The following is a 25,097-nucleotide window of genomic DNA, read 5'->3' as shown; positions in this document are numbered from 1 at the left end:
TCATCATCACCATCTGGAGCTTGTTAGTGAGGCAGAAACTCGGGTTTCCATTCCACATTTACTGGATCGGAATCCTCCTTCTACCAAGATATCCAGGTGACTGCTATTAATATTTAGAATTTCAGGTATCATTTGACGTATTCATTCATTCATCGAGCAGAAACAGCTCCCGAAAACAGATGCAGCCCTTTGTGCCGGCCTCGCACCGGCGCGGCTCGGTAGCAACCGAACCCCCAGGGACATCGGAGCGGGTGCTGCCGAGGGCAACTTGGTGATTGGCTGCCCAGGCCACGTGACCGGCGCCGGGCCTGTCCTGTTCCGCGATTGGCTCTCGCGGACTCTGACGGACAGGGCCGGGGCGGGGCAGAGCCCGGGCTGTGAGGCGCGCGCGGGGGCGCGAAGGCACGAGAGCGCGAGTGCGCGTGCGCGAGCGGCGGGGCTTTCTCCGGAGCCGTCGGAGGGAGCCGGAGCGCTTCTCCTGAGGTAAGCGCGGCGGCGGGGCTTCCCCCGGCCCCTGCCGCCGCCAGCGCTGACTAGCTGGGTGGGCAGGGCCCGGCGGGATTGAAGGGTGAAGTCTGGGGGCCGCCCCGGGAGCTCTGCCTCGGGTAGAATGCGGACTCGGGCTCAGCCACCCCCGTGGGGTGCCTCGGTTTCCCTTTTCCTGCCCTCTCCATGCGCCTTCCTCTCCTCACCACGGTGACGAGCCCGCCCGCGGGGAGTTGCCCCCCTGGCAGCCTCGTCTCTGCCTTTGTTTCCCGCCTGGAGGGATGCTGGTCGGGCCCCCTCCCCAGGTAAAGGGTGAGCGTGGTGGGGCGGGGGCATCAGCGGACTCCGGACCTGGGCTTGGGGCCCGGGAGGAGATGGCTTCAATGCGGTGGGACCTGTCACATGTGAGGAGGAAGGGGAAAAAAAAAAAAAAAATGTGTCACTTCAGCCGAGCCGCGGGACTCGAACTAATCCGGCGGCGAGCGACGCCGAATTCCTAGCGCAGCTGTGCGGGCGGGCGTGGGGGGGAGGGGGCACGACCCGTGGACCGAGCCCAAGTGTTGCCCGTAGAAGGCTTCTCCGGACCTGTACGCCGGCTCTCCCCCCAGAGTGGCCCCGAACCTGACTGAACGCTTTCAGCCTGCCTGCCAAGGGAATCCAGATTTTCGTTAAGAGGTGAAAAAAAAAAAAAATTTTTTTTTTTTTCTTTTTTTAAAGCAGTTGGGCACTGGTCTGAATGAGGAGGAGCAGGTCTAATTGAGAGGCTACAATAAGGAATTACAGATACAGAGAAACTGATGACTGGTAAATTGTGAGGAGGGAAATGCCTGCAGTGAACTGCAGACCAGACCATCTCACTGAGATTCTCCTCAAGAAGATAGGGGCTGGAGGGGCGTCCGGGGAGGGGGAGCGAGGGGAGCGGGGAGCGATCTCTGTAGACCGAGGTCTTTCTGGGCTGCTGAAGAGAGTAATTATTTTGAGCCTGTTAATGGCCTGTAGGGAGAAGGGAAGGCTTGGTGTAAATTACACCTATTCAGACCTCCTTAATTCTTTGAAAAGTGCTTGTTGAAAGACCACTTGGATTCCAAAAACGATTTGTGTGTTGGGGATGGAAGGATGTCTTCGTTCAGTCATACTTTAAAAAGGGAGGTGGTGTGCAAGGCATCTGCTCTCCTCCTCTATTTCCCCAGACCTGTAATAGCACGGGCATACCGTATATCTTATAATGAAATGTTAAAAAGTCTTTTCAGCTTTCCACTTATTTGTTGGGTGTATCTGGTAGTCTACTTGGTAAGAAATGATTCTTTGGTCGTTAGGAACATTTTTACCCGATATCAGAGTTTCAGCGTGATCTATTTGGAACTTATTCTGGTGTGAGATGGAGAAGAATCGCTCTCCCTGATTCCTTAGAGACTCCTTCAAAGCCCTTTTATTACTCTTACCTGCCCACATGCAAAGTTTTGTTTCTTTAGGAAACTCTGATTTTTCAAACACCCAAGACACACCTCATGCCTGTGAGATGCCCACACTCACTAAGAAATCCGTTTACTTGGCAAGTTGAAACGAAGTGAAGAAGGAACACTTAAATTTATTAGGGGAATCGGGACATTTATCAGCTATAGCAAATCAACTTTTTGATGGTTTTCTGAGATAATGAGAGTAAAGTTGCTGCAAAGCTTTTTGGGAATGTAACAAATGACCCTAGTAAAGTGACTATAGATTGTCACCCCATAGATTGGAATATAAGGTAAATTAGTGAGAATGATTCAATTTATTGATTTTTTTTTTTAAGATGGCATGGGGGGAGAAGGAATTCTGAAGGTGGAGTAGGTGGTATACTGAGAAGATATGCCTTTATATTTAGAAAAATGTCATTTTTATATGAATTCTGTAAAGGTCATAGTATGTTTACGTTTAGTGTTTGGAAGAGAGCGGTTTATACAAGGGAAAAGAGAAAGACTGGCTGGCTTAGTTCATTTTGAGGGAAGCAGTGTATCTCAGTGACCTGTAAGATAAGGTTTTATTTTCTGATTCAATGAAAGCCCACTAGTGTTGCTTTCGAAGCAACAACAAAATAATTTCCTTTCTGTCATTTATGTCCCCTGGGTCAGGAACAGGGAGGGTGGAGAGCAAATGAGAGAGATTAGAGCCCGACCTGCATACTTAAGCAATAGTGTCCTTTGAGCAGGATCTGTGTCACATTGTGTAAATATAAGAGCCTTCACGTTGAGATGAGTCTGAGCACCTTTGCTAAGACGCATGCTGTAAGATAAAGCGGGATAACATTGCCACAGGTGGGAGCATGGGTGAGATCATCTGATACAGAAGCACTGGGGGAAGAGGAGAGCCTGGAAATGTTTAATGCAGTGAGGTTCTATTGCTTGCCTTTGGAGTCTTAAAGAGACACTTCCAGGCAGAGCTCATTATTGGCTCGACTGGCTGGGCTTTATGTGGCTTCCACAGGCGCTGCCCTTCACGATGGAGACTGCTGCCGAGATTCTGTTTCTCAGGTTGTAAGCATCAGTTATGTTTCTTACATGTTCTAGAAAAGAAAGGCTCACAAAGACACAATCTAGGCTGCCATTCTTTCAGGTCCTTGGCTCATGTCGCCCATAGGCTTCCAGAAATAAATTGTGCCCTCCCTACCGGTAGATGGCACTGCTGTCTCTAGAATTCCTGGAGGAGATGAAACCGAGCTGGCAAACCAGTAATGTGTAGCTTTTAGATTTTGAAAGGCTATCTCAGAAAGAATCTTAAAAAAAAAAAAAAAAAAAAAGGAAATAAAAAGTTTTGAAGCCAGAACTCTTTATATTAGTTATGAATAATGTGTGTTGTGGGGAATGAGGAATGGGTACAGTAACGTTGCTGGTTGTGTATAGGGGAAAAGGCAGAGGGTAAACTGACAATTAAGCATTTTATCATAGGCTTTAAAAGCTCTTGGCATACATGTTGGTTAATTGAACATGAGGTTGAAATCCTGATTCAGTCAAAATTCACAATTTCATGGTTTTCTTTGCACATAAAACTAGTCTATATATGGACAGGACTATGGAAATATACATGTGACTTTTAAACCTGATCAATATTCAGTAATTACATGCTCTGAAGGTAGTGGTCAGAGTATTAGTAACAACAGTGCTAGTTGTTACTTTACTGTGGGGCTGTCCAGGTAGGTCAAAGTTATTCTGAATCAATTTCTTCTAAAACTTGGAAATTCCTAACAAGTATTTTAAGCTTTTCTTAGCTAATGCTGTCCTTTCAAGATTGTTATTTTTCAAATCTTGAATTTTGGTTTCATTAAGATTGTTAGCCAGAATTCATTTATCTATTCTCCTCTTACGAAAGAGCTATTCTTTCTTTGTTAGTGTTTTTTGAGATGGGTATTGTAGCCATGATATTTGAAAGAGGTGAGTACTTTTGTCAGTGAAGTTACAATCTATATGAGAACCTCAGTTTTGACCCTGCCTGAGCTACAGGATGCTGCCTCTGGGTGTCATTACCCCAGTCATCTGCTTCCTCGTGCAGTTCCCTCCCTATGGCTCAGCTTATTTGAGATTTATTTCTGTCTCCAAAAGAACTGATGAGCTGGTTTTTACTACCAATGCCGAATCCTAAAATCCTCTGGTGCTAGATGGCAGTAGTTACAACAGTCCATTAACATTGCCTCATTATGTTACCGCAAATAAATCTCTGCCTTTCTGAACCTCCGTTTTCTCACCTGATCACTGGGATTGCTGGGGTGGTGCATGTCTTAAAATCTCTTCCAAGTCTTATTCTGTGGCAGGGTGACTCGTAAGGTATTTCTGAAGCCTCTGAAAAATTCTCATATAGAAGGTAATTTCATACTGTGAGCCTAGGGCAAAAAGAAATCTCACTAATATTTCTTCCCAGAAAAATGACTGTGTATTGTCTTAGAATCCTAATAATTCAGAGTTGGAAGAAACCCTAAAGGTGGTTTAACTCAGCTTTCTCATTTTATAGGCAGAGTATCAACTCAGAACTGAGTGATTGACCAAGCTAACAGAAGTAGTCAGTGGTACAGAACTGGTCAGAGAACTAGGACCAAAGCTCAAACTCATCTCCATCTTTCCTTTTCCAAAGCTGCCTTTCTCCGGTTGCCATCAGGACTCAGAATATGCTGTGTCTACAGGGCCAGAGCCAAGAAAAGTCTCAGAGTAATTCCTTAATGTGGCATTTTAAAGCCACAGCATGAATAATGTTGAGTTTGGGTAGAAATTCAAGGTCAGGCTTTTCTTTGCAGCTCATTCTTCACTGACTGATCCTGCATGGGATTCTTTATGAGCATCTTTGTGTTTTTAAAACTTTTTGCATACTGTTTCCTAGAAGAGTCGTTTACCAATCAGATATTCTTATATTACGTTCATGGAACCTGAGTGCTATGCGGAAAGAAATATGTCCATATAATAGGCTTCTTTTGTAATCCTATAACATTTAACATATTATTCTGAGAAGGAGTTTCTTAGGCTTTAACAACTGCCAAAGCTGGGTAAGGGGCAAGGAGAGTAGAATCTATGGCACAAAAATAGGGTAGAAATTCTTGAATCTAGGGTAGGTCATGGAAAATTGCCGGGATGGGAAAATTTTTGAGGAGCTAAAGACACGATAGTGGATGAAAGTTGGGGGTAGAGTATAGAAGTAAACCTATGGAAGTTCTTAGAACCTTTTACCTTTATTAAAATGTTTAAAGTGGCTCACAAAATGAAGATGCTAATAGTATTTTATTCATTTTAAATTAATAATGAATGTGCAAGTATTGATTTCCATTTATCATTGCTTGCCCAGTAAGTACTCCCTTGTGATTTCATCAAAACACTTTCATATTCATGTTGCTTCATTGAAGATGACATGAATTGTAAGAACCTCCTTTCTCACCCAGTCTGATTTGATTTCCAGATAGTCAGTGCTTTTCTGACTTATGACTTTGGGGTTGACTCCTCTATTTTTCACTTCTCAGGTCCTTCACTGCACTGTTTGTTACTATAAGCTCCTAGGACTTGCAATGATCTCAGAGATGCAAAAATAGCATACATATCAGGGATAAAAAAATCTTAAGGTTCCTTTCTTTGTCCTCAAGATTTGCCATAGAAACTGCTGCATGTTGGCTAATAATTTTATTTCTCTTTACTATTTGCAACCCCAAATTCTTTTTCTAATTGTCCTCCAAATAGTAGTGACTCAGAGTTTTTATAAATTCAAAGTATTTTTGTTTTTGCTAGAGCATATACAGAAGTTAATTTGTGTTCAAGTCCTATTTTGGACATGTGAAACATAACTTTGGTGATGATCACTACATTATAAAGAATATCTGCTTGAAAATTTCCTAACGTCTTTTCTGTGTCACGTTGCCTACACTTAGTACCATGGTGACCCAAGCTGGTGAATGCTACCTTCTGGTACCTTTTTGGGTATGGGCCAGAGTAGTATCTGTTCTTGTTTTAGCAGAAGAAAATTACCCTTTTTCAGAAGGCTATCAATTGAGTTTATGTAATAGAAAAAAAGTCAAAATTTCTACATTCTATTCCCAGTACACTGCTAATTAATTGTGAGATTTTGGGGGGGGGGGGCACATTATTGACATCTATGAATTTATTTCCTTGTCTGGAAAATAAGAGGGGATAGTGATCACTTAAATTCTTTCCATGTCTAAAATTGTGTGATTCTATGAAATTTTATATGGTACCACTAAGCATTTCCTAAAAGTGCTGGCTACTTAGGAATTACAATCAAAGTTGGTGCCAAGGTAATTCTTTATATCTGCAAATTACTTTCTGGTTTACAAAAATATTCTCTGTCTCCTTTTCACTTAATGTGTGGTCAGAGAACAACAGCATTGGTATCACCTGGTAGCCTATGAGAAATGCAGATTCTCAGGCTTCACTTAGAACCTACTGAATTGGAATGCATTTCAAGATGCCTAGTTGCTATATGTGCACATTAAAGTCTGAGAAGTGCTGCTTTGTCTCATTTGAAGTCTCACATTGATTCTGTGAGCAAAGAGGTATTCTACAGATAAAGAATCAGGGAACTAAGACTCAGTTGTTAAGTAAGTCAAGGTTATTGTGCTCACCTCTTACCCAGAATGCTGTACCAAACAGTGTTATCTATAGTGTTGTCGTCTTGGTTGGGCTGGAGCCAACTTATCTGATAAATAGTAACCACTAGCAACCCAGCAGCCCATGGCCTTAGGTGTGGCTGTATTACTGATTCTGGCCACCAGAATGTGAATGGAAGTGCAAGAGTGTCACATTCATTTCCAGGAAAAAAAACACAGAAACTGCCCATGTGAGCTTCCATGATGTTTTCCACTCCTGGCTGGCTGGAATGGAGAAGATTCCCAAGGCAAGCTTGGAAATCAGGTTGTGTTTTTTTGTTTGTTTTTTGTTTTTGTTTTTGTTTTTTTTTGCTTGTTTGTTTTTAAATCAAGTTTTGAAAAAGATGGCAGAACATTTGTTAGCTGGGTGCCTGGATCACTGTGTCAGTGAGAACCACTCCACTGACTGACCTGTTTGTCTGTTCAGTATGTATATAGGAACCAGAAATAAACTTTTTTTGGGCTTGAGTCGTTCTATGTATTTGAGTCTATGTGTTAAGCACTCACAAATTCACCTGAGCGGTGGCTCTGGATTTGAAGTTGTGGATCTTCTGGCCTAATGCATTCATTTATTTTTTGTCTTTGGCAGTTGGTGATCAGTCAGTGGTGGTCCAACATGCAGAAGTGAGTGAGTGGTGAAAAGCAGCAGAGCTGATGGGTCATGAGGATGTAAGTGCGTTTGAAGGCTCTCACACCCTTTACTCCAGGGTAAGTCAAAGGCATTCTCTGCCATTGTTTTTCTGGTTTTACTAAGTCTTAGAGGCTTTTGTCTCACTAGCCTCTTTGAGTCAGTGCAATGAAATGCTGTGTCTTTAAAAGTTTCCCAGAAGCACTTATCGATTCAACTTGTAGACACCATACAAATCAACAATTATGAAGAGAAAATTCATCAAGGTGATGGGATAGAAACTGTGCATGGAAGTATCTCAGCAGAGGAATTTTCAGTGAGTTTGTACAAAATGCGATTTACATGGGAGGAGCTGGTTGACCTTCCTGACATACATAGTAGGGAAGGGAATCAGGCCTGATTGCCTTTTTTGTGTAGCGGTATCCTAGTGTTACCTCTGCTGGCATATATTCCCCTCTCCCAGCATCTTCCTCCTCTATGGCTTACTTTGCTTGACTCTTCCTTCATTAATCATTAATTTTTTTTTTTCCAGGAAGGAAACAACTTACTAGAGAATTAATGATTCCCACTTTGGATAATAGCACTAGCAGACATGTGTTTCTGTCTGTTTCATTTTATTTTAGCCAGTTTCATGGGAAGCTACATGTCCATTCACGTCTCTCTATTTGCAGTCCCTAGTATAATGGATGTGGGTATTGGGAGCATTATAATCAAAGTTGGTTTTGGATTTTTATTTGTGCTGATGATTTTTGAGACCAGAGGGAGAAATTTACTATTTGGGATTCCTTCCCACAGTACAAGTGGAGGTCCAGGAAGGATGGGTTGAAAGGACATCATAACCTTTCTGAGATTCCTGGCTTTAAGAGCTTAAACTAAAAGCAGACTCCTTGAAGAGAAAATTATAATTAATACAGATCTAAGCAGAGCTGAGGGATGGTTAGGAAAGAGACAGGTTTAAAAAAAAGGTACTTAGCTGAAAAAGTGTATGGAGGATTGTTTTAAGCATCTCCGTTCAATACTGTAGAGCCCTTGGCAGATAATATCCCATTACTCAGACTCATACAGAGGGTACCCAAGAAAGGCTGATATCCTTCAGTGGCTCACATGGCTTGGTAATGAGTACAATTTACTGAACAGAATAGACAATTAAGGGCTGTAGATCTCTGGAGATTCCCATAAGCATACATCATTACTGCTCTGGAGTGATGCACATGCTTAGAGATAAGCAAAGCAGAGAAAAGGCAGCTGCAAAGCTCGTCAACACCCGAAGAGTCCAGGTGAGCAGCCAGATACAGACCACAGCTCAGGGCCTGGAGGTTGCTATTGCAAAAACCCAGTCTTTGCTAGGTTTTCTCATTAAAGGAAAGAAACCAGCTTTTACTAGCTGTCTTCACTTTCCTCTATGGCTCCCATGTATCTTGTATTTTTTTTTTTTTAAAGATTTATTTATTTATTTACGAGAGAGAGAGAGGCAGAGACACAGGAGGAGGGAGAAGCAGGCTCCATGCCGGGAGCCCGATGTGGGACTTGATCCCGGGACTCCAGGATCGCGCCCTGGGCCAAAGGCAGGTGCTAAACCGCTGAGCCACCCAGGGATCCCCCTGTATCTTGTATTTTTAAAGTAACTAAAAAGTACAGAATGCCAGAAATGGCACTTGACGGCAAGTTTCGGTGTAAATACTGTACAAGGATCAAATTGTAGAGGGAACCATTCTTTATTCATTAGGGGGCCAAAGAAAGTAATGCTAGAATTGCCAGAGGAGCTGAGTACTGTTGACATTCTGAGCCAGGCACTTCTTCATGGTGGGAGCTGTCCTGTGCATTGTAGCATGTTTGGTAGGGTCCTTGGCTTCTACCCATTAGATTCCAGTAGCACTCCCCACAGTCAAAAAACGATTCCAGACAAAGCCAAATGTGCCCTGGGAGTAGGAAATTGCCTGGTTGAGAACCATTGCTGAAGTAATACTGCTGAAGGGATTGAATCTTGGTCTGAGTTTTTCTGGGACTGCATTTTAACCATTTAGCCTAACTTTGATAGTTTCCCTACCTGCAAAAGAAACACCGGATTAATAACTCAGCCCCTAAGGAAGTGATGTACATAGTACTGTATGACTACATGGGGGCTCTATAATGTGAAGAAACACTGTTTCCCCAAATTTCCAGGACCCAAGGATCACTCTTGTAAAAGTATTAACTGAGAAATATTGGAAGTTTGAAGAAGGGCAAAGCATTAGTGGCGGGGGAAATAATGAACAGTACTGATTCTGATTTTATTTGAAAGCTTCATGCCCTTATTCATTGTAGCAATATATTCTGAATGAGGGCTTTCATTTGGAAAGTTAAGAAAGGGGGGAGTGAAGGGGGCAGAAAGAAGGTTGAGAAGAAAAGTCAAGGAAATTGTTTTATAAATTTTTTTTTAAAATTTAAGTATAGTTGACACAAAATGTTGTGTTAGTTTCAGGTGTACAACATATTGATTCAGCTTCTTTATATGTTCTGCTATGCTCACCACAAATGTAGCTACCATCTGTCACCATACAATGCTATTATTATAGCATTGACTATATTCCCTATGCTGTGTATTTTATTCCCACGACTTACTCCTTCTATAACTGGAAGCCTGTATCTCCCTCTCCCCTTCACCTATTTAAGCCCATCCTCCTCTATCCTTCCCCTCTGGCAGTTTTTTCTCTGTATTTACAGGTCTGATTCTACTTTGTCTATTCATTTGTTTTGTTTTTTAGATTCCCACATAAGTGAAATCATAGAGTATTTGTTGTTCTCAGTCTGATGTATTTTGCTTATTAACATAATACCTACTAGGTTGTCATATTGTCATGAATGGCAAGATTTTTTTCTTATGGCTGTGATATTCCATTTTGTGTGTGTGTGCATATGTGTACGTATACCACATCTAAGGAATTATTCTTGATGGGGTGGTCTCTTAATGTTAAAATTACTCATGTAGGAATCCCTGGGTGGCTCAGCAATTGAGTGTCTGCCTTTGGCTCAGGGTATGATACTAGAGTTCCCGGATCAAGTCACACATCGGACTGTTTGCATGGAGCCTGCTTCTCCAGCTCTGCCTGTGTCTCTGCCTGTCTCTCTCTGTCTCTGTCTCTCATGAATAAATAAATAAAATCTTAAAAAAAAAAAAGACTCGTGTATAAGTAGACCAAAGAACATAAAGGAGTTAACCCTAAAAGGAAATACAAATCAAAACCATAATGAGATATTACCTCACACCTGCCAGAATGTCTAAAATGAACAACTCAGGAAACAGCAGATGTTGATGAGGATGCAGAGAAAGGGGACCACTTTTGCACTATTAGTGGGAATGCAAACTGGTGCAGCCACTGTAGAAGACAGTATGGAGGTTCCTCAAAAAGTTAAAAATACAACTACCCTATGACCTAGCAATTGTACTACTAGGTATTTATCCAAAGGGTACAAAAATGCTAATTTGAAGGGGCATATGCACCCCAATGTTTATAGCAGCATTATCAACAACAGTCAAATTAGGGAAAGAGCCCAAATGTCCAGTGACTGATGAATGGATGATGAAGATGTATGTATACACCCACACCATGGAGTATTACTCTGCCATCAAAAAGTATTGCCATTTGCAACAACATGGATGGAACTAGAGTATATTATGCTAAGCAAAACAAGAGAAAGACAAATACCCTATGATTTCACTCGTGAATTTTAAAACAGATGAACATAGGGAAGGGAAGGAAAAATAAGATTAAAAACGGAGGCAAAACGTAAAAAACTCTTTAACGATAGAGCATAAACTGAGGGTTGCTGGAGGGGAGGTGAGTGGGAGAATGGGATAAATGGTTGATGGACAATAAGGATGATGAGCCCTGGGTGTTAGATGTAAGTGATGAATCATTATATTTTATTTCTTAAACCAGTACTGCACCATATGTTAACTAACTTGAATTTAAATTTTTTAAAAAAGTAACCTTGAAAAGAAATATACCCTCCCAAATGACTGCTGATCCTAAAAACAGATTTTGTGGGGAATACAATAAAGACCACAGAATGTTTGGAGAAATGTTTTTATTCTAGAACCTTTTTATTTCTGTTTCTCTTCGAGAATATGGGAAGGGTTTATCTTTAAACATATGCCTTTTGAGTGATAAAAGGTTTTAATATAACATGTGTTCTTTTGCTACTCTTTTAGAACTCAGTGTTGGAATGGTGAAAGAGATGGTAACCCTCACCTAGACCTGAAGCAATTACATTATTTTAATAGAAAGCCTCATTTTGACTCTGAGACAAGGCCAATGCAGAAATTAGATGTGAACTGTCCTGGCAGGTTTGATTCAGCCTTGCTGTATTTCTGGTCCCCACAATTGTTAGAGATGCCCACAAAATTTACAGTAAGACTTCCAGGTGATTCTGATGGATGCTATAATTTGAAAAGCACTGCTCTTGTGGTTTGTGATGGCAGGGAGGACGCTGAGAAAGTATTTTTCCAGGTGGTCAGAAGAGTGTAAGATTTTTTTTTTTTTTTGCATGTGATAACCTCTTAGATCATTCCCACGTCATAGTCTAAGCCTTTTCCTACCTTGTTCAATATAGTATCCACTAGCCTCAGGTATCTATTTTTATTAATATTAAATTAAAAATCAGTCCTTCATTTGTACTAACCACATTTCAAGTGCTCCATAGCCTCTTGTAGTTAGTGGATACCATATTGGACAGTGCAGACACAGAACATGTTCATAGTCCCAGGAATTTCTACTGGTCTTTAGTCAGTAAGGACCCTATTTGTTGGAAACTCTTATTTTTAGTGATAGTATGCTCTTGTTATCTCAAGACCTTGCCTCATTTAAAACTGAATTGCATATTGGACTTTGCCCTTTAATCCAAGGTTTCTGAGCTGTCTCTTTTCATTTGGTCTCTCCACAGCCTGACCCTCAGTGGTAAAGCTTGTTTGTGCAGGATGTCTCTTTTGATTCTGCCTACAGCTTAACAAAGAGTCTGGGAGAGATGGCAAGAAAATTTTCACCTTTCCTTCTGCCTAGCCCTGGCTTGGCTCAAGAAAGTGTTTTGTAAGATGGTAGTAATTCATAAGCTTAACCTCTAAGGAGTTATGCTCTGAAAAATTAGTTATTTTTTTATTTTTTATTTTTATTTTTTTTAATTTTTATTTATTTATGATAGTCACACACACAGAGAGAGAGAGAGAGAGAGAGAGAGAGGCAGAGACATAGGCAGAGGGAGAAGCAGGCTCCATGCACCGGGAGCCCGACGTGGGATTCGATCCCGGGTCTCCAGGATTGCGCCCTGGGCCAAAGGCAGGCGCCAACCTGCTGCGCCACCCAGGGATCCCCTTTTTTTTTATTTTTATTTTTTTATATTTTTAAATTTAAAAAAAATTAGTTTCTAAAGCAAATTTTTCAACAGACATTATAGCACAAATTTAGTAATAAAGCCCTTTAGTAATGTGGAATAATTTTCAGTGATATTATCTATTACCAATATTAGTTGCTCAGAAACTATCATAATTAGGACAAATGAAAAGATGTGAAAATAAAGACAGTTTTTAAAAAGATGTAATTTAAATCTAACTGAGCCCAAGATTGTTTTGTGTGGTAGAGAATGTGAGAGTAGGGAGTCTGTGTGTCATGGGCGTTGTTGGAAGTGAGGCAAAGGGGTCTGCAGGGGCTGAGATTGATCCTTAGCCTTTACTTGACTGCTTCACTTCTGATAGAATGCATTGCTTGTTCTCTTATTGCCATCCGGTCTTCAGTGTGCCTTCCTTTCCTGCTTTTGTCAGCCCCAAATGTTGCGCTTCTCAAGGGAAGTGCTATTAGCATTTTGATAGAATGATTCATTGTTGTATAGAACTTTTCTGTCCATTTATGTGCATCATACAGTGTTTAGTATCCAGGTCACTAAATACTCATATTTAACCAAGTCATTGAATCAACCAACATATCCCTCCACTCTACCCCCATTTCCAAATATCTATGATTGAAAATAACTGGCTGCTAGTGAGATGAGTGGTATCTTTTTGAGGAGGGAGGAGTAATTAGTTGGGGAAGGTACAAGAGTTTAGTGGGGGCTGGCTCGCTAATTTTTTGTAAAACCTGACCTTTTCCCAGTGCTGGAATAGCTTTGGTAGCCAATTTTATTCTATAGGGATTGGAAGAATCAGATTTTGCCAATGTAAAAATTGACCCCTGAGCCTTGGAATCAACTCAGAAGTCACACAGGGGAATCTGTCAGTGCCATAGAAGATGGAGAGACTACTGAAGCTCTTTAGGATGCCAGGTTTTCATTCTCAACTCACTATAAATCTTCTACTTGAAAATAAATTGTGGTCTACATGTGGCAGCAGAAAAAAATACAAGGGCAATTAAAAGGCAATCCAATGGAGACAGGTTTTGTTAGCCATTTTCTTTCTTTCACTGATTGCAAATATTGCAAAGTAGCCTCTAAATTTGTGAGGTTATATGTAGACTATCAGACAGGAGATATAAGAATGTATTATAAAGAGAAAAAGGATGCATGGGAAAATAAAACAATGTTAGACATGTACCAAGTTGGGAAGAATTCCAGGGGCCTTTAAGAATGAGAAGGAGGTATAGTCTGGTCAGAACTCAGAGAGGACCTAATTCAGGACTAGGAAGATTGTTCCCGATCTGTTGCAGCTCCAGGATGTGCCTGTACTACCAGTGGTTGGTCAATCTATATTCTTTTTGACCATTAACAGGTCACATTATTTCCATTTTGGCTTCTTTCCTCATGTACTCCTGTTGCTGCTTTTCCTTTTTGTCCCCACAACCTATCTAGTGGTCTGTGTACAGATCAGGAAGAAAAGGAATAGGATAGTTTTGTAGAAACTATCATCCCTACTAGTCAAAGCTATTTTACCAGAAATCTTAGAGGGTACTCATGCCCTCTCTTGGTCCAAACAGGTGTGGTCTGGGTTGCTTGCCTCAGTAATGATTATGGTTCTGGTAGTTTCTCTAGAAAGGAGCAGTGGTGGGGTATAGATTGAAACAACATGAGCTCTCTAGCATTTGGACCCTGAATTTTTAAATCAGTATAAATAGTATTTGAATCAGTATAAATAGTATTTGAGGGTTATGTGTATAATAAAGAATTGGAAGATTATTTGAGAAGCCTACATGTTCAGTAGCAATTGTGAAAAAAGTCTGAATCCATTTTTTGAGGAGGATTGGCTGCATCCCAATAGGGAAATTGCTGGGCTAGATTGGAAAATGAAGAGTTATATTTTCCATATGGATATCTTATTTTTTGCATTTGTCAAACGCACAGGAATAATAGCTAGGTGGCTGTCTAAGTGTTGAAAGACGTTTTGACATCTTTGACAAATGTTGTTCAACAGCTGGGTTTGTAAGATTCCAGTTCTACAAAGGAAAATAACTTGGCTTATGACTCTAAAAATAAATTCCATATAGATGTTGTCATTTTGGGGATTACTGTGCCTTACAAAGTAGACTTAATGTTTTGTGTTACAGTTTTATTTTATGCGTTTACCCCTGATCTTGGGGAGTTAATTTCATTTGAACCAATGATCGTGACTTTACAAGGTAATGGATTCTCATATCGCAGAAGGCTCTGTCCTTACTGATAATTCTGTGACAGGGTAATAATGAAGGGCCAGGCTCCATGGATCCCTACAGCTGTGAGTGGTGTGATCTCTGGCAGCGCAAACAGACCATTGGTTCATGGAATTCATTTAAGGCTCCCATGCTAGCTAGAAGCACAGTGGTGCACATATGGACAATCAGTATTTCCTTAGAGACAACTTTTGTTGAAAGCGGCAGAAGGGGAGTTCAGCAGGGCTTCTGCAACTGCTGATTGAGGAAAGAATATAGTCTATTATTAAAGGGTGATCGGGATCAGGTTTCTCACCCAGCTGCTGACTACTGATGTAAAAAGACTAAAGATGAATCATTTGCTGCAATTTCTCCTCTTCTAACTCTGTGAAGATCCTTTCCATCCTCTCTATTGAATTTTTTTTTTTAATAGAAAGGAGAAGGGAAAAAGAATTGTATCCAGTGAGGTTTAACATATACCCATATTTTTTTTCTAAACAGGAAGATTTATATTAGATAACCACGTTTTGCCAGATTAAAATATAATTTTAAAAGGTACTAATTTTATAGTATAAGCTAAAGTAACTCAAATTTGTGCATATGCGATTTTTTTTTACAAAAATAAAACTAAATTCTGATAGAATCATGAATGAATTTGTAGCCCCTCCATAAAGATTCTATAGCAACAGTAAAGACATCTGGTGTAAAGAGGTTCTGAAAGATGGCTGAGAGCCAGGATCCCAAGTCCTGAGATTTTGTCCTACTACAGGGATAAGGAATCTGGGTGCAGATGCTTGAGGGCAGGGCAGAAACTTCTAGCCTGGGTGAACTTCCCTGTCCTTCCTGTGAGCCCCAGGAAGGGGTGTTTGATCCTTCTCTACCCTTTGCCTCCTGAGCCCATCAGTACATCTTGGCCTTCACCTTTCCAAGCAGTGTTGCTGTGGCTGAAGTAGTGTCCTTAAATGTGACCCATTCTTTATCAGCCCCCTTAGGGGAGGCTTTGTGTGCAAGGAAGAAGGCAGGTAGGCATCTGTTTCTCTTAACTAACAAAAGCTGTCTCTTTTCTATTGGAAAGAAGACTTACTGGATCACTGAAATTTTTAATTATTGGCATCAGTAAAGCCAACTTAGATTAGGTTTTTACTTGGAGAGACCAAAGTACAGTGCTTGATTTTAAGTTTTTCTTTCTGATGTTTCTCCAAATGCCTTTTCCTAATGCCTTGTTTAGATTAAGTTTCTTTTCTCCTCTTTCTTAGATTTTTCTTATTTCCGAAGTTCTGTGGTTCCCAGCTGGCTGCAGGACAAGGTGCTTCTTAACTAGGCATAAAGGCCATCCACAGTCTGACTCCAACTTTTTCTTTCTACTCTTTGTATGCATAAACTTCTCCTAAATTGGTCTTATCCCATTCTCTCCCCTCTGCATAGAATGCCCTTTTTTCTCTTCAGTGAGCATTTGGTTTCATAGTATTGATACAGTCTTGGCCTAGTAGCTGGATCTGCATTTCCATCCGGTCTATATCAGCTTTTAGAAATGTGACTTGTGCCAAAATATTCGATTTCTGTCAGCCTCAATTATCTTTTAGGATAAGATTCATAATACCACTCTATATTATGATTGTGAGCATGGTACTTGGGGTGCTTTTCCACCTGCGCTCTCTTTTCTGCCTTTCTAGCACAGAGTTCTGCATGTAGGCTCATTGTATGCACTTGCTGATTAAGTTATCAGCAAGCCAAGCTGGTCTGCATCACAATTCTTGATTAGCCATACCTGCCATTTCCATACCTTCTCTAACTAAATCTTTGATAAAGGCCGCAGTACTCCTAGCCCTGTCAGCAAGCACCTAAAGATAGATCTCCTTCCTCCCCTGGGATTGTAAAAAATGATGTTCATGGACCTTCATGATGTTCTAGCCTATCTGCCCACATCAGAAATTGACAGCAACTTTAAGGTCACTCTACATGACCTTGATAAGAGATTAATTTTCTTCACATTTGTTTCCACTCATATGTAGTGAGATTTATCATAGATCCCAGATGCTATGATTATAGCTGTCATTGTAAAGTAAAGTATACCTATTGAAAGCAAAGTTTTCTAAAGCCCAAACAACAGGCTTTTATTCCAAACATCATTTAATAAAATGCAACATGACATTAACAGGATTGTTTGGACAAACTGTTGGAGTTCATTTAAGCAGATTCTGCCTTGTATTGATTCTCAATTATAACATGTTAGCATTAATAAGCCTGCCAGTGTTTTCAAATGATAGCAATGCTCTCCTGGCAGCCCTGCCCTTTGACTGGAGCTGCAAGCATATCAATGTTCCTTTTGTTCATTCTATTTAAATTATGATTTTCTACCTTTTGTTCAAATGGTTTAAGCCATATGTTAGGTGTGTAAATTGTGATTTCATAAAATCTAACTCCTCCTGCCTCTTTTTCTCTTCCATTTTCACCATTATTCTTACTGTTTCATTCACAAAATAAGGCTTAATTTTTTTTCTACTCAAGGTAAGAGTAATTTAAATGCTTTTATTGCTTTTCTAGTTTGATCTATTGTTTTTTTAAGTTATTAAAATGGGCTGTAATTTCATATAGATGTGAGTTGAATTAATTTTGTCCCTTTTTTGTACTCTTCAGTTTTTTGGTTAGAGACAGGAATGCAGCTGCCTGGATTCTTCTGCATTCTTTGGTTATTAGTGTATATTGCTAAAAAGGAATCTTACCAGTGGTTTTGTTTCTTTTTTCCTCAGACTTTTGAAGGAAATATATAAAAAGCCACAAAAATATTTGTGATATAGAAAGATGTATTACATTCTTCCCAGGTCCCTCTTATGAAGAAGGATTAAGACAAATATTTTTCCTCATAATCAGAAAGATTAGTGTAACTTCTTTGAAGACATATGGAGCCCCTTGACATTTTCACTCCATAGGTACTGACGGAGGGAGGACCCATATTTACATGTGTTTCAGAGGAGAAGGGAGGGTGAGTGGGAACACTATACTGTGTAACTGCTTTGCACTTAGTTGCTTGTTAATCCTTCTGAAAAGCAGGGAGACACCAGGGCCTCGGCCATGTGCTCTTCCTCACAGAAATATAGTTGGAGGAAGCAAGAAATACAACCCCTGAGCAAGTTGGATTTTTTTTAAACTATGGGCAGCAGGATAAGAAAAGCAAATGGAAGGAGAGATGTTTATAAGCTCAAATACATGGCTGCTTTGTTGATTTGTGTTAGGTCAGATATCCTACACTACCTTCAGTTTTAAATAAACCTCTCTGTTTCTTGCTCTGTGAGCTAATCAGAACTTTCTGCTGTTCCTGGAAGCTCTCCCCTCTTCCCTCAGAATTTAGGAAGAAGAGCTGATGGGATCAGGCTCTGTCTAGGAAGAATTGACAGTCCCTCTGAGGGTTTGCTCCTGTGGAAGGAAAAAGGGCTTGTGTCTTGTCTTGTATCTTGGAATCACTGCTGCAGTCAGATATGTGCTTGCTGCTACATCTTGTCTGTTTGAGGTTCCCTTCCTCTTATTTGGCTGTAAGGCAGGCTGCTAAGTGTTGTGGCTATTCTCTTTTGCCTACCAGCCCTCTTTACCAGGGTGGATGAAATGGAGGAAGAATGCTCCTGAGGGGTCCAAAAACAAGAGAAGTGCCAAGACAAAGGTCCATTTCACAAATCTGCAAGTCTTTTTGTTTATCTAGATTTGGTATTTTTGGTTATTCTAGTTTAGACCATATTTTTGTGACTGGGAGACTTTGTTACTTACTTTAGTTTTCCCCTCAATTATTTGTCTCTGTAATTAGATAATAAGGCTTTTTAAGCAGGGGTCATGTCATCTATTTCTCTTTGCATTATTTATATTGCCTGCATTGTGGGAAGCACATAGCAGGAGGTTAAAATGGGGAGGTTTCAGTGCATTAATAGCTTCTTTATGTAGTCTGTGTTACTCATTCCCTTTACCTTTGCTTATGTACCATTCCTATATTTCTATTCAATAACCACTTGCAAAGCAGTCTGTAGTAGGACTGATTCAACCATACCTGATTTTTATCTGTTGAGCTAAATCTTACCTTTTCCTTTCTTGCAACCCTGCAATCTTAGGAACATCAACCAGCCCTACTTTTGATTTATCAGAATTCTTTTACTTTTCACTACCAGGAAATAGAAGAGGCCTAGGTTCTTTTCTTTCAGGTCTTATTACTTGGTCCATGTGGCTACAGAAGAGTCAGCACACACACCTCTGTGTGGTGCATTCTCATAATTGAAAGTCATCCCAACTCCTCTTGCTCAGATTACTTACTCTGTTACTGGTTCTCCATCTCTCTGGTAAAGTCATTATTTTTATTAAAGTTCTGTTCCTTTGTTCTAGTTGTTTTATGCATTTTTTTTCTAGCCAGACCCATTTCTTTGAAGGGCAGGGACAAGACCTAATTCTCATGTATTCTTGGCCACGCTTTTTTTTCCCTGTAGACAAAGCATAAGACTCTATTCAAATTAGGTGATCCATAAATGTATTAACCTAATTAAACCCAAGCATTTATAAAATTCAAGAGGAAGAAATGCCCTTAATACATTAGCATCCAAGCACACCCTAAGGTCTTCTGGTTTACCACCTCATTTTTTATGGTCAGTTTATTGATTCAGTTTCTTCATCTCCCCTTCCCTCCCTACTGCACCAGGCACAGTGTAAGGAGCAGCAGATCTTAGTTGAATATAGGCATGGAGCTTACCATCAACTGGAGAGGATAGGCACTAAACAAATAAAAGTGTTAGAGCTTTAGACACTGAGAGCTACAGAAGCCCATGATGCAGAGCTGCCTTAGGGCCAAGGAAGCTTTTATTAGGATTCAGTGTTTAATCTGCGAATTTTTAACCCAGAACAAGGGAAATGTGTAGCTCATGTGTACCAGAGCTTGGCCTGTAACCTAGATTTCTACCCTCCTCCTGAATTTTGTGAGAATGCTATGGAGACATTCATTGTTAAAGTATCATCTTGAGTTTCATTGGGTTCCGTAGCTTAGCTATTACACGAATAGCTTACATTTTGATAGTGTATTTACTAATGATACTTGATAATGAGAAATTTGGAAATTATGAAGCCGTATACTATGTTTTATTTAGTCCCTTTTCTTCTGAAATAGTTATTGCCCGCCCCCCTCCCCCCCCCCGTTAGTTTCTCTTGACACTGTATGTAGTTTATGGCCTTCATGAGTTTTACATTTTTTTCAATTTCCCCTAACTCATTGGAGTTTTATTTTAAACTGTCCTACAGAGTGATAAAAATGAACGACTTAGGATTTATAGAAATTGTAAGTGGCCAGAACATAGTGATAAGCAAGTAAGAACTTTAATAAAAAATATAAAAATTCAGAATGAACTCAAGAGGGTTCTCTGAGATGAGCACAGAGGATAGAGAATGGTAAAGGAATTCCTTTTCATTTTTTCCTAACTCCTCAGACCTCTTCACATATGTAGGCCTGGCCAGAAATGCCAGTGGGCAAAAACCGAAGAGAACTTCTCTCTACATATTTACTCACAAATTATTCATGTAATGTACATGGGAAGAGGAATCAGACAGTGGGGATAGAGTCCTTGAATAGGAGCTATAAATAAGGGAACCTGCTTAACCTGTGGACGTAGTAGGTATTCTGCATCACACTTGTACAGATTGTTCTATGATTGAGAAATATTTTATTCTACATTAGTTTACAGAGAAGCATAATAGATACAGAAAATGTGATTTGAGCAAGATGGTACATCTACTTCATGAATTCTTGAACTGTGTGAAATTGTCTGCAAAATGTTTACAGTTGAGGGCATTTTTTTGTGGGTGATTCTGGTTTATCAGATGCTCAAAGGGGTTTCTTTTTTTTTTTTTTTTTCAAAGGGGTTTCTGATGATAGAAAGGTTAAGAATAATATCAGCAGAAAATACTGATAATTTTAAAAAGTTTGGGTTGATGGAATCTTATATGTCATGAAAATCAAACTATTAAAAATTGCTAAGTTTTACAACAATTTAAAACTTACAATGAAAATCACTATAAACAAGATTCAAAGATATGAGTAATTGCAAAATAGGTAGAGCATGTTTATTGATATTCCTAACATGAAAGTAGAAATCAAACTGGCAGTGATTATGAAGTTGGACATAATGGTGTTGGTGAGTGTGGGGACTTCTGGAGCACTATGGTTGGTTGGGTCTGTGGTGTTGTAACCTTTCTGGGACACAGTTTGGAAACACATAAAAATGTAAAATGTGCTTACACTTTGATCTAGCAATTCAACTTCTAGAATTTGTCTAGAGAAAACAATTGCACAGCTGTTACAAGATACATAGAGATGCCCATTGCAGTTTGGTAAAGTAAAACTAAAAATAACCTAAATATCCATTAGTAGGAGACAACATTAAATAATGGTACATGTCTACGGAATACTGTACAACCATTAAAAATGATGTGGTAGTTCTTTGTTTTTATGGAGAGGCATCCATGACACATTAGTAAGTTAAAACAATTCTGATCACAGGAAACATAGATAACCCATTTATACGAAATTGTAAATGCATATATGTGTATGTGTGAACACACAAAGAATGTTCTATAAAATCCTAGCAGTGTCTTTTTTCCAAGTTGATTTTTGTTTTTGTTTTGGTATCTTGCTGTATAATTTGAATGTGCAATAAGCGCATCTCATCCTTAAAAATCATATTTAAAACATGCTTTGCCTTACAGATCAAGTGTTGTTTGCCACACCATCTAAGTAAGGCAGCATATTAAATGGGTAAAAAGGACTGGATGTTGTTTTTATAGAACATCCGTTAAGTTAGACTGTGTATGCAATACTATACTAGGTAATAGGAATACAGAGGAATATCTTTGTTTCCTAGGAGCTTAAAGTCTAGAAAAATTTAAAGGCAATTGGGTTTCAAGTAGGTGTGCGTTTTTTTAAAAAAAATTTTTTTTTATTGGAGTTCAATTTGCCAACATATAGCATAAGGTGTGCAGTTTTGTGACATGGAATATGTAAGTGCCTTCCTAGGGTGGTTTTTTATTTTTTTAATTTTTATTTAAATTTTATTTAGTTAACATGCAGTGCCATATTGGTTTCAGAAGTAGAATACAGTGATTCATCACTTATATACAACACCCAGTGCTTATCACAAGTGCCCTTTTTAATACCTATCACCCATCTAGCCCATCCCCCAACCACCTCCATCCATCAACCCCCAATTTGTTCTCTATCATTAACAGTCTCTTAAAGTTTGTCCCTCTCGCCTTTTTTTACTTCTTTCCATATGTTCATCTGTTCTGTTTCTTAAATTCCACCTATGAATGAAATCAAATGGTATTTCTTTTCTTTGATTAACTTATTTTGCTTAACGTAATACATTCTAGCTCCATCCACATTATTGCAAATGGCAAAGATTTCATTCTTTTTGATAACTGAAATTCCGTTTGTGTGTGTATGTATGTGTACACGTGTGTGTGTGTGTATCTCACATCTTTATCCATCAGTTGATGGACATTTGGACTCTTCTATAGTCTGGCTGTTGTTGATAATACTGCTATAAATGTCAGAGTGCATATACCCCTTTGAATCTGTATTTTTGTACTTTTTTGGGTACCTAGTAATGCAATTGCTGGATCGTAGGGTAATTCTATTTTTAGTTTTTTTGAGGGACTTCTGTATTGTTGTTCAGAGCAACTGTACTAGTTTGCATTACCATTAACAGTGCCAGAGGGGTTCCTAGGCAGCTTTTTATGACGGCATGTATATTCAAATATATCATTTACCTTGAGAGTTTACCCAAATATGAAAGGAAAATCCATCAGTGCTTCACACTGAAGGAAGTATTTTGGCATAGTTTTATGGACTTACAGAACCATTCAACTGAGTGTTGCTAACAGTTTTGGCACTTTCTTTTAAAAGGAGCTAGCAGTTTCTTTCATTGGCAGTTCATTAGGTGTTTTAAACACCTGCAATTTAAGTGTGGTAGCATGAACATAGAGTCTTTTCTGTGGCAGTACTGGAAAGTCAGAATGTATTTTCTAGAAGAAAAGGTCCCATCGCAAATGAAATAAGTACTTATTCTTTAATCCATTTTTTAAAAAATTCCTGATATGGATGTTTTCCTCTAGAATTGTCACATTATTTTTTGATGTTGGAAAATCATAGCCTGTTGACCTGATGATGCACAAAACAGGCATCAAATTTTTTGAGAGTTTTTGATAATTATATTCTCCATTAACATTTCATTTAAAATTGTCTTAATTTTTTTTTTTTTTAGGCTCAGAGAATAAAAACATCTGCCTGCAGCTAATGGACATTCTTTTGGCCAGAAGGATAGGAGCTCTTGATCTAAGGAATCAGGGTGGGTTTAAAGGAAGTTGGTTAGTGAACTTAAATCTTAATGTACTCTGCCATCCATTTTCTGCTTTTAGTTTTATCACAAGAAGTGCTAAGGGAAATATTCAGAAACCTAACAGGATATGTACCCACTTAGAAACTTGAAATAAATCACATATAAAATTTACTTTCACAGAATTAAATTTCCATCTAAAGTCTGGTGATATAATTTAATGCCAGTTCATTGCTACAAAGATTTATCAAGCTTCTATGGATTCAAGAGAGAATGGGAGAAGATAGATTGGAGACAACACTTTAGAGGACTTTTGCCAATTGCCTGGGGAATGGTAGGTAGAGGTTTACTGGAGGTCACAGATTTAGAGTGAGAGCATTCAACGAGTTGGACTTATATCTTCTCTCTAGGCCTATATGTGCATAAATGGAGGGATGAAGTTAACCAGGTTGTAGTTTTACCAAGTAGGCAGGTCCACATGAGAGTGGGAGGTGGTTCAGGGTATACTCCTTCCTCACTCAGAAAGGGAGTTGTCATAACAATTGACTGGAATTTAAACTGGTTAAGGAGTTGAGGCCAGACGTGGGGAGATAGAGGGACAATAGAAAGTGGTAGGATCAATGGCTTGCAGGTCTCACTGCAATCCCTGAAGTTGGTCTCAGTGAAGTTGGGGTACCAGAGGTGGAGAACTGACACAGGAAATGGTGGTGGTTAGAAAACAATATGGAGGAATTGCAGTTAAAATTGGTATCTGACCTTGGAGTAAGGGTGGAGGACAAAGACTGAGAAGCCAGAGTACTGGATTTCTGTGTGGCTTTTGAGTTCACCTGGAATCATGGCCACAGTAGTGATGGGCATTGATGGGGAGCCAGGAACCCAGGTCTTTCCTGAATGAGGAAGAGTAGATGGTAGTCTGATTTTGTGTGACTCAAAGCTCAGCATTTATGTGAAAAGAAAGGGACAATGGTCTAGATGTAAAGAGAAGCAATAAGGACACCCACCCCACTTCTAATCCCTGTGATTAAGGAATGTTGGGTGAAATAGTTACCACTTAAGAAGGTGGGGGAGGGGAGAGTAGTGCCCTCAGGGAACAGCCAGTTTACAGTTAGAGTAGGAAGATGGAGCATTCAGAGGGGAGGCCAAAGATATAAGGGATCTTGCTGATGGCTGCCTGTGAGTTCCAGAGGCACAGGAAAGGGGCTTCAGGCACTGGGAGTGGTAAAGAGATAGGGTCAAGAAAATGAAAGAGGTTATATGGCCATGAAATTTGGAGGAATGAGAAATGATCTGGCTTTCTCACAGTGTCTGATGTTAACAGGAGATAAAAGGTGTGATGAAATTAGTCTTAATATCCCCAAGGCTATAAGCACAGGAAGTGGGCTGGGAGGCAGGCAGTGTGGATATGGGAGCACTCAAGGTTTTGGATCTCCAGACTCTTGATTGAGTAGTCTTAACACTGAGCGAATAGGGCTCTCACTTAACCCCAGCTAGGGAGGGGACTGTTTTAATTTCAAGCACTCAGGGCTCATCCTTAGCCCTGCCCAGGGAGTTATAAAGAACAAAAGAGGGTCATGGAAGGCTCTCCTGCTTTATTCAACTTTGTGAATCACTTTACATAATTCACCACAGAGACTGCATCCCTTGGACTGTGGCATATTTCTGCTAATTACTTTGTGCTTGATGAGCAGCCCTCCTTCATTTCTTGCTCCTTTCCTTCCCACTTATCCATCTGTTTTACTTCTTGTCTGGATAGATGAAAGCTGCAATGTATGCCAGTCTGAGGGCAGAACATCTACAGGGCCCAGCTCACTTACGATACTATCTACAAGAAGGCATTTGGTCATTTTAGACTAGGAATCACTTCTACCAACCTAAATGGCCTTCAGTTCTAGCTTCTGGGCAATCCAGAAGGGATCCCAGAGTATAGGCCA

At 39.8% G+C, this 25,097-nt stretch overlaps 1 protein-coding gene across 16 annotated transcripts in view; it reads left to right on the top strand.

The window, feature by feature from the left end:
* The first annotated feature begins 352 nt into the window (after window positions 1-352).
* The window catches only part of TMEM108 (transmembrane protein 108), a 344,051-nt gene continuing 319,306 nt past the window's right edge, over window positions 353-25,097 (top strand). For 6 of the 16 annotated variants that reach the window (XM_077865133.1, XM_077865156.1, XM_077865118.1 and 3 more), the window contains exons 1-2: window positions 353-483; window positions 7,188-7,306. The gene's annotated coding sequence lies outside the window, so the exon portion shown is untranslated. Of the gene's footprint in view, window positions 484-1,056; window positions 1,162-6,764; window positions 6,864-7,187; window positions 7,307-23,094; window positions 23,179-25,097 lie in introns of all 16 variants that reach the window. The other 10 variants (XM_077865131.1, XM_077865130.1, XM_077865142.1 and 7 more) reach the window with 8 other exon arrangements.

Source organism: Canis aureus, chromosome 22 (genome assembly GCF_053574225.1).
Source record: "Canis aureus isolate CA01 chromosome 22, VMU_Caureus_v.1.0, whole genome shotgun sequence".
NCBI classification, from domain to species: domain Eukaryota; kingdom Metazoa; phylum Chordata; class Mammalia; order Carnivora; family Canidae; genus Canis; species Canis aureus.
This window is presented reverse-complemented; position numbering and strand designations above follow the sequence as displayed.